A 10,332-nucleotide genomic window follows, 5' to 3' on the forward strand; every position below is an offset into this window, starting at 1 on the left:
AAACTTGGAGACCCCCTCTGCCCCTGGAGTGACACAGAAACCTCCCACACAGGATCCCAAGCCATCCCGCTGCCTTGAGCTGCCTCCTCCTCCTCCAAATGCCTGACTCCTCTGACATTCTTCTCCTCTCCCACGGTAAAAGCAACCCAGGCCTTTCTGCATGTCCCAATCTGCTCYCCAGAGAAAGGCCAGGCTCTGCTTTCCCCGTTGGAATGCACAGCCTCCACACTGGGTGCTGGCGCTTTGCAAGGGGCATGGGTGTGGACATATGTAATGCCACCCAGCAGGATGACCACAGCCCCAGGGCTGTCTCCTGTGACCTGCCAGAGCACGAGAAGTACTTTTGAACTCATCYGGTTGGACAGCTTTTGCCTGATTGCCCTTCTCTCTTCCCTTCCAACCATCAGAAACGTCCCAAATCAGGGCACCAATTTCAGAACTATCTTGTAAAATGGAAATGAAACTGCACCAGCTTGAATATGGCTATGGATGAAACAGCTTTCCCGCAATCAGACCACTAGATTGCACACAGTGCCAGCACCCAGCTGTGGCCTGCACCCAGCCACATCTTCACAGTCCCCATCACCACGGCTATCCTGATAACAGCTACACTGTGTGATGAAGATCTCCTCTCCTTGCTGCACAGCAGCACAGTACTCCTCCATGGGTCTAGCTCAGGTACCATGCAACCCCCAAGCCACAAACCTTGCGACTTCACAGCAGCACAGAGCTTCCCTGCACTCATCCACACAGCGGATGGCTGTGCACAGGTGGCACAGGGCACCTTCTCAAGGTAAAGAACAAGAGCTACCATCATCCTGATGAGCTCTCCTTGGGTATCTCCAGTTAGCTTCCAAGACAGCTTCCATCCAGAGGGCTGATGGTGGCTCTTAGTGTTTCATTTGTCATCAAGCTCCTTCTGGGCTAAGGCACTTGAGCATTTACATGCTCCCAATGATTTCAGTTTTGATTAGGCGAATCAGAGCTGATCTTTCTCCTCTTTCAGGCCCACTGCAAGCTGAACTGAAATGTGTGCATTTATTGTGCTGCTCCTGGGATTGAGAAAAGGCTCCTATTTTCATGACAAATGCTACTTCTGTAAGAAACCACTTCAAGGTTGATTCTTTACAAGCTTGGGGATTCTGGAGTGAAAAGTGGGCACAAAGAAATTATAAGGGTCCCTGCCTCCCTCCTGCCATCCTGAGATCTCTGCATGTTTGACGGGGAATTCACAAAGGGAACAGATCAGCTGCCCCAGTCATGTGGGATCTTTCCTGCAGGGAAGGGGAAGAAGTCAGATGAGTGGATCTCATTCCCATCATGGGAGATGTGATGGTTCTGCTGCCCTGACTTGGTCAGAACATAGGTCTCTGTATTTGGGTGAGTTCAGTGCAGAAACAGACCCTGTTCCATCAGAGYTATTCATGCCAACTAGAACAAGCTAGCTCTGTTCCCCATTCATTTTCAGGTTCATTCATTGAGATGGAAAATATAGCTCAGTGCCTACACATCTCCCTGGCTTTTGTCATCCACATTTCTCAAACAATGGCACAATGAAGTTTTTGAGCTCATTTTTAAAAAAAAAAAAAATCTGCTGAAAGACTTAAACATCAGTTTTGTTAAGCTCTGCCTAAATTTCCTATTAAATGAACAAAAGCTGAAATTAGCATAATAGAAGATCTCTCTCCCTGCACACTTTCCTATAGTTACAGTTTTAGTGCCTCACATCTAGACTACTTTTGCTACATAGATATTCATGGAGTCCACAGCAGTTCCAGCAGAATCAGCAGGATCTGGCCTGATTTCCTAAGGGCAATGCTTACATTTTTACCAAGCAGAGAGGGCCAGACMTGCAGCACTTCATTACATCTCTGCTGAGTTCATCTGGACACACAARTGCCAACCTTGCTTCGGTTTGGCGRCTATGAATAAAAGCCTGTTGTAACGACCCATGTTTCATCTTGAGCTTGCCCTTGTGGGGAAATGATTGATTTACGCAGCCCCAAGACACTTCAGTGCACAAAACCCAGCCCACAAATGTCTTTTCCACCATGCATCAAAACAGGCAGGTGAGGGGCAAGGTGATGCAGTAAGAAGCAAACAAGCACACAGCAGCCCAGCCTGCTAATAGCAGAAAAACGAAAGCTAGACAGCGTCTTGAAGGCCCATCCTGAAGCAAACATCCCGCCCTACCCTAAAATAACCCTCGTAGACCTTGTGACTCAGATGATCACCATGAATCAGAGCTCTTCTGAAACATTCCCTATTCCCTATGCAGGCCATTCCTACCTAACARGAGGAAGGGTCACAAAACTCCATATGCTGCCAAGAACCCAGACCCTTCAGATCCTTGAGCCAGGATTTAGGTCTAAATATGCTGYTTTCTCAGTTTAAGGAAACTCCTCTGGGTCTAGGTGCAGCTGTTACATGTTTGGAAGGAGGGGAAGTTTTATTTTGAGTGGAARTATCCACTTTATTAAGCAGTGCAATGTGGGAAGAGGTTGGTCCTCCTTATCTCACCCAACCAGTGTCCATCTCACCCTAGCAGGACCCATCTCTGAGCCTCTGCCTCAAATTTACTTTGAAAACTTAATGAAATTCAGTTAGAAATTAGTCTTTTCTTCAGTTATTTTTCTGATGAGTAACCATGTCCTATCAGTGGCTGAGTCATAAGAAGCAAAGCTTTGTGTTGAGAGAGCAGCTATGGAAACACCCCACCACATCAGCTTTTTGACTGCAGGGTTCAGATGTTTCAGATAACACAGTTTATACCACAATTAGCACAAAACCTGTCAAAATCCAGGGATAAATGTTTTGAAAATGTTAGCAAGTGTTAGCAATGTTATCATAACTGCAAAGAACAGGAGCAGAAATGCACACAGTACGGCGGATTGGTTTCACTAGTCTCATGCTGCATCATCCCCTGAGAATGTAGATTATCTAAACATCAAAGTATCTTGCAGGCTCTGCTGCTATCTTCCACTATAACCYTGGAAAAGTTAGACTTTCAAGATCTAGCACCAGTCCAGAGCTCTTGTAAAAAAGAAATCTGATCTCAATTTACTCAACAGTTCACTTTGCTGATTGGGATTCAAATGGTGAGTGAGTCCTTTTAGAAGAACAGCCCCTGTTGCAGAGAAGAACACAAGAAGAGTTCCTGTGGRTCCATCTGTGGAATTTATACGCTATGGGATTATATTCTACATTTAATAGCAATGAACCCTGAGGAAATAAGGACATGGCAAAATAATCTCAGTATTTTTCCATTCTATTTCCAGTTTATGGACTTTCTGAGTCAGAGCTTGTATCTTAGTTTTTAATASTCTCAGGGGAATTTTATTTCTTGACTTTGTCTAATTACTCTGTGAAGCCTTTAAAAATTCTTTAGTGTCTACACCAAAGCAGTTAACACTGCAGTTTAATGCCACATTACAGGAAGAAATATGTGATTTTGTTTATTAATTTATTAGGTTTTTCAAAAAATGTGTTCATTCTATTACCCTAGGTTCTCATTTGGAGGAAAAAAATTGTGAATAATTTTATTCTTTATTCAACKTCACCATTTCACTCATGACACTTCTGCTATCATAGATTCTTTCAATCTGTATTGACTTTTCCGAGTGAATATACCCTCATCTCACATGGAAGCCATCCTACTCCTCTTGTTGCCCTTCAGCTTCGCTGTTGAGTAGGGCAGTTAAGAAGTGTGTGCAATGTTCCAGGTGTGCACTGTCCCAGATGTAAAAGTAAGATATTTCTGCAATGGCTTGCTTTCTCTTTTATGATATCTTTCTATTTTAACAATATCTAACATTTGATTTGGCATTTTCTCTCTGCTCTGAGCTGACAGGGCTATATGTGATGAGTCTAAACTCTTATTTCTGAAAGGCAATAGCTAATTTTAGACCTCACTGCTGGACATGGTTAGGATTGTTTTGTTTTCTTTAAGTACATGAATCACATCTGCTATTTTACTGTTCATCCAATGAGCATTATGAGATCCTTCTGTTATTCTRTTCTGTCAGTTTTGATTGTTATTTTTCTCAGTAAACCCTGCATCATCAGGAAATTACTCCCATATTCACACCTCTTCCAGATCATTTATGGTGTAATGAAAATGAATCCACCATATATCACTATGGCAGTTTATTAGTCCGAACTGTGAAAATTGATGAAGTATTCCTACATTTTGCTTCCTATATTTTACCCAGTCATTGATCCATGGAACTGACTTCCTTTTGATTGATTGGTTGATTGATTTTTTTCTTTTATATTGTGACCAGTAATTTAATCCTCTGTTACTTTTTCCTAACAGTTTTCCTAGGTCAGTTCGAAGTTTCCTAGGTCCACATTCAGAGACATCTAGTTGTTSAGTTCTTCTTAAAATCTATTCTCTCACTATTATGTATCTTCATGACATTTGAGGAAATATTCTGCTACTCATTCTGGATTTGTCTGCAAGTTGTTTTTCCTTACAGCTTTTGAAGACAGTATTTGCTTCTCCAGAGCATTGATACCATGACTAGCAAAACAGGCATTGTGCAAAAGTAATATAAGTAGTAAATATTAAAATAACAGTTAATTATAAAGGCCCTCTTATTTTAATGCCACAAAGCCTCAGCATAAATGCTGGTGGCAGTTGAGTGTTTATGCACAGATAGATGCCATGTACTGAGTCATATATGTCATCAGCTCTCCTGCTGGAACAGATCTCTCTGTTCTTGGCCCAAACATTGAAACATACACAAAAAACTGTGAAGTAATTATAAATTTTTGTGTTGTTTTGCCATGCGACATGTGTAAAAGACAAGTTATTCATGCCAAGCTATGTGAAGTTTTACTGAAAAACTCTTGCCTAACACCAATCAGTACTGATTGTGATGAAAATTTCTATGCAATAACCAGTGCTGTTTTACTGGTTTCAAACAGCAAAACAACTGATGATTTTGAAAAAGACCCACTCCACTTACTTTATTATCAGTTGCTTTATTCTATCAGTTACAGCAATTTTGAAGAAAGTTCTGCTACAGCCATTTGGGCAGAGGCTAATATAGTGACACTACAAACATGCTGTATTTTAAGCCAGGAATTTTCTACCTCTGCAGAATAGCAATCCAGATTTTGCTTACATTATAACCACATAAAGAACTGCATGTTATGCCTCAAAATCATTTGGCAGACAAGTTATCAAGGACTATCACTAACCTGCAGACTAGCATTGCTTTAAGTGCTTAAGCAGATGGYACTACTATATTGTCAGAGCTTCTTGGGCATCTAAGGATGGGAAGTTGGACTGTCTCTCCTGTACACGGGCCCAAAGTCATAGAGACCACATCTATACACTTTTCTTAGAATGCGGCTCAAATTACCTGCACAAACCAAATTCCAGGCCTCCATACTACCTGCGTATTGACCATAAGCAGCTCKCAGCACGATTCAGCCAAGGCTTTAGTAGAAACAGAAGAGATTGGCAGGGATAGGAGAGAGAAGTGRCAGACTAGTTTACTGTAAGTAGAGAATTTTCCTCTAAAACAGTTGGGGAATATTTTATTTCTTTTTTACTGAGCTCAGAATTGAGAGCTTTTTGCCTCCGTGGCGAGATGGACACTAGCTTGGCCAAGCAATGGCAGAGATAGAAAATGACCCTTCCCTTGCAGCTAGYGCGTTAATGGGAAACAAGCTGACTACAGCCTCACACCGGGTCCAGCCGTAGCCCTGTTACAATCAAGCATGATGTATGCATGTACAACAGCCAACAAATATTCCAAGCCATTGTAGAGTCACATTATAGGTCAGTCTTTGTTTTGCTGAGTGTACTAGCTTTGAAAGAGAGCCTTTGTAAATGGAAATGGCCTGATGTTTGTATCAGTTTCCCTCCCAAAAATGAAGATTTTTTTTATCCTGCATTTCTTCCAAAAGCACACACTAGGCCTAAGTCTTGCTCTCACAAAGGGACTGTGTTTGGGTGCTTTCGGTTAGAACACTGATTTTATTTATCAAAACTGAGCTTGAAATTTGGTACCATGTCAGTAYTTTATATGCAGAACAGGTTGCACTTTAGCAAGCTAGGATGCTGGGACCAAAAAGGAGAAAGAACCATTCCTTCCTCTGCAGTGGCCCTTGCATCCTTCCATCAATTCAGGCAATCTCACTAAGTCAGGAGGAACTCAGCACAGAACGATGTCTGAAAATAATAAATCCAATCCTGTACTCAAAAGCAGAACAAAGACTTTCTGGGGAAACAGTGAGTCAGCCTTCTAAAGACATCATGTCAAAGGATCGATACTGAAATGGCTCTGCAGATGGTGGAGGGCTTCAGCTGCGTGTGAGAAGCAGGCTGGAATAAAGCCCAGGAACATAAGAACAGCTGTGCTTGGACACGTCGAAGTCTGCATCCAGCTAGCCCCTCACTGAGTCCCCATGAGTAGCCAAACAAGATGCCTTCTAGTTGCTAGCCCTGTCTAACTACAGGATATGCCTGTAGTTGTAATGATARTGTATAATGACACCTTTCCTCCCCACCAGGATACCTCCCCAGCCTCCAGCATTTTGTGACTTAGAGACTTCCTGAGCCAGAGGGGGTATCTTCATAGCTCTCAGTCCATTTTTTCTCCCATGAATTCTAGCAACCACGGAATCCTACAGCAAGGAGTTCTACAACTTAATTTCATGTGTGAAGTATCACCTCTTGTATCTCATCTCGAACCTGTCTCAGTTTCCTCTGAGGTCCTCTAATTCCTTTGCTGCAACAAAGTTGTAACTGAATACTGTAATTTGCTGGATCAAACTACCGTGTCAAACAACTTGCAGAGTCTAAATCTACATCCATATCTGCATGTCCACTATCATAGGTAAGGAAAAAGAAAAGGCAGGAGCTGTGTCATGACTGTGGTAATTTGGTCATATTTGGTCTCCATAAYATATGAGCACTAAGCTGGATGTTGTTTCTTCCTGCAGCTCAAAATCTAAAGTTGGGAGGAAGGAGTCTTCCCTATAAGATACAACTAAACCTACCTAGCCTATCAAATAACCAACCTTTTCTCTCCAAATATATGAATTATTCTGTGAATAGAGGATGTAAAAAGAGGTGTTAAGCCACAGTGAGTCGTCATAAAAAAATGAGAGGTTGGCAGAATCTGACAGGTAACTGATATGAAGAAAGGAGGGAAGCACAGGAGGGGTGATATATCCAAAATCATACCCACCCCATACTGTGCAGCAGCGGTCTTTGACCAGTCCCCAAAATCAGAGGGCAAAAACACATATCACAGCCCTTCTTCACGCCTTCAGATTATGGAAAAAGCTTTAAATAAAATGAAAAGGAGAATTTAGGGCCAGGCCTTTTCTTGTTCACTGAGTCCAGCTTTTGCTATTGCAGGCAAATTGCTCATCCATCGCTTTCCATAAAGCAATGAAGCTCCCTTTTAATGTAGGCTAGGATTTGGTTTTTTTTTTTTTTTTTTACCTTCCATCTCTTGTCCCATATATCACATTTCTGACCATTAGAGAACCTCAGCCCACCTTTAGTGTAAATTTGCTCGTTCCTCATTTGTCCTCATTTGTTCCTGTGCCAGTATAACTCACAAGCTTGAATAGCTGCTGGGGTTTGTCCCTGTACCTTTCCTAAAACCCTTAGATATGATCACATYCCCTCTTGATCCTTGTTTTGCTACGCCATATCAGGCAAAGTCTTTTAATCTCATGTGGTAAAACAGTGCTATCATCCCCCTTCTCAGCATCTGTTCCACTTTAAATTCATCRTTCTGGGAATTATCGTGAATTACATGCAGGGGTTCAAAGGATGCTCCTAGCTGAGTTATTAGCAGTGGAGACCTGAACTCTATTGAGCTGGACATAAAAGCAGAAGGCTTTCCTGCCAGAGCTAGAAACATTTCCAGGCTCCAGCAGACTCATAAATCTTTATGCAGACGACTACAAGGTAAGGACAGGGAGCCACGTGGGATGTATGCATGCAATTTAACAGYCGGGCTGAGGTCCCATCAGCAAGTGGGATATGCAAAGGGACTGTCTGGGAATATTTGCTCCTGAATTTTTAGCTGTTTCTCTTATCAGTGGCAAGGGAAAGAAAGAACAGTGTTGCCACATACCTGGAAGAGCACCAGGCACACTGGGGAATAAGATAGATTTACAGGAAGGTCAGAGCATTTCAGCCCAAAAGTATCTTCTGTTAGGCCACATTTTGAGTAAATCAGTGCACCTGAAAGCATTACAGCCCAGAACTAAAAAAATCCATTATAGAGGAAATATATTCATTAACCCTGTATGTATGCAGGGTTACAACCCTGAGTTGTCGTCATGTAAACTATGTAGAAATCTGGGAGGAGAGTGGGGGAGAGGAGTGAAGAGACTGACTTTAACGTCTTCTTTAACTGTGGTGGACTTTTGTTCTGGAAGCTTTTAGCCTCTTTGAATTCGTGTTTGAGATGCAATCACTGTTGCTGGGGAAATAAACATCATGGCACATAAAAAAAATGCTATCAAGTGGGGAGTAAGCAAAGGGAGCAGATGAGCTTGCAAAACAAAAGACGCTCTCATTCTCCAAGTGTTGTGTCTAACAAAATAAAATAGGAGGCAGAGTGATGGAAAACATCTTAGAAAAATTGACTGTGCTTAGCTGCATCATATAATAGGACGTCAGTGAGTCTTTATCTAAATTGCACATTCTGAGGCATTTCACCCATTCTGTGTCTCTAGGCTTCATAAATGTTTTTTTTTTCCTAAATCTGCCTCCATTACAAAATATGTGCCTAAAATCCTTGTGTATGTACGTACCCATTACCAACAAACACTAGATTGCTTCCCTATGTTCTTGCTTAATCTCTTGTGATTCAAGSAATGCTGAAAAACAAAGATTATCGTGTACTTGATATTACAGATAATATCCTTGCCTTGGAGGCTTTTATCTCTTGTGCAGCCCCTCCTCCAGCAAAATTCAAATGCTGCGACTACTTTGCRAATCAAAATCCAAAGGACTTCTCTTCTGTGTCTGTCCTCATCTGCAAGCACGATGCAGAACATGCTCTTAACCTAAACCATTGCCTCAATTGAGTCCTACTTGAATCCCAGTGGGAACAAAACACAAAAGCAGCTCTCGTCATGAGACCTTGGGACTACAATTCGTACAGCTGTGCAGCAATGACATGCTCGGCGTGGCAGATCTCTATCTAAACCTAAGCTAACGACTGGGAAAAGGAATGTTTGCACAAACACTGATGTCTCACAGACATTCCTGAGCTCTTCGGCAGCTACCCGCCTCCTTGTCGAAAGGCCAAAATGTTTCAGTGCTGCTGGGGCATAGAGCACAAGCGTAAGTAAAACCTGGAGCTTGATGTGGCTCCCAGAGCAGCAGGGAGAAGCTAGTTGTGAGAGAAAAAGCTGATACGAATGTTAGTCTATGTAGTGAGAACTAAGACCAAGACTAGCTCAGCTGATACTTGTTCATTCCACTGGAAAAGTTACATTTTAAGAATTCAGTTCAGCCAGGACTGCCATCCCACAGAACTTCAGCATAATGCCTCCCACCTCTGGTGGTGTTTCCTTCAATCCTGTTTGCTGTGCGACTGAGCAACATAGAGCCAGCATGAGATCCTCGATTGCTTGATGAGAAGACAACAGTGGGATCACCAGTCCTGGTCTGGTGTTTGGAGCTTCTGCTCCCAGCTCCTCTCCCAGCTTTGCTGATTGAGCCTAGGCAAGCAGGTTACCGGTGAGGACCTTCACTACCAGCAGTGGTTACTGCCATCAGCTTTTCTGTCTGAACCAAAGCTAAAAAATGGCCAACTGCAGGTTAGAAGAACACTGCTTACTGTCACAGAGCAGCTGGATGTAAGCAAGGAGAAGATGATCCATGCAGCAGACTCCTATTTGTACATTGAGGAGGTAGCTGGCAATGGTACGACATGCAAGCAGTGAGGCACAGCTCACAGCCGTTTCAACAGTATCAGTGCTCAGGAAGGCTGAACAATGGAGAGTAAACCAGAAATGAGCAGGGGCGAGATCAACGTCATTTTTCTCACAGAAATGGAGCTACAGAGAGACGTTCAACAGAGCATTTGGCAAAAAGACCCTCTCCAGGGCAGGCTCATGAGGAGCCCAGGGACAGCTCAGCCTGCTTTCCAAGGATGGGAAGCTTCATAGAATCATAGAATCATAGAATCATAGAATCATAGAATGCCGAAGGTTGGAAGGGACCTCAGAGGTCATCGAGTCCAACCCCCCTGCTCACGCAGGGTCACCTAGAGCACGTAAAAAAAATAAGCTTCCAAGCAGCTTATTTTAGAGGCAAGACCACTAGCATATCGTCTTCAGGAA

Source organism: Nothoprocta perdicaria, unplaced genomic scaffold (assembly GCF_003342845.1).
Source record: "Nothoprocta perdicaria isolate Ctin4 unplaced genomic scaffold, notPer1 scaffold_56, whole genome shotgun sequence".
Classification (NCBI taxonomy): Eukaryota; Metazoa; Chordata; class Aves; order Tinamiformes; family Tinamidae; genus Nothoprocta; species Nothoprocta perdicaria.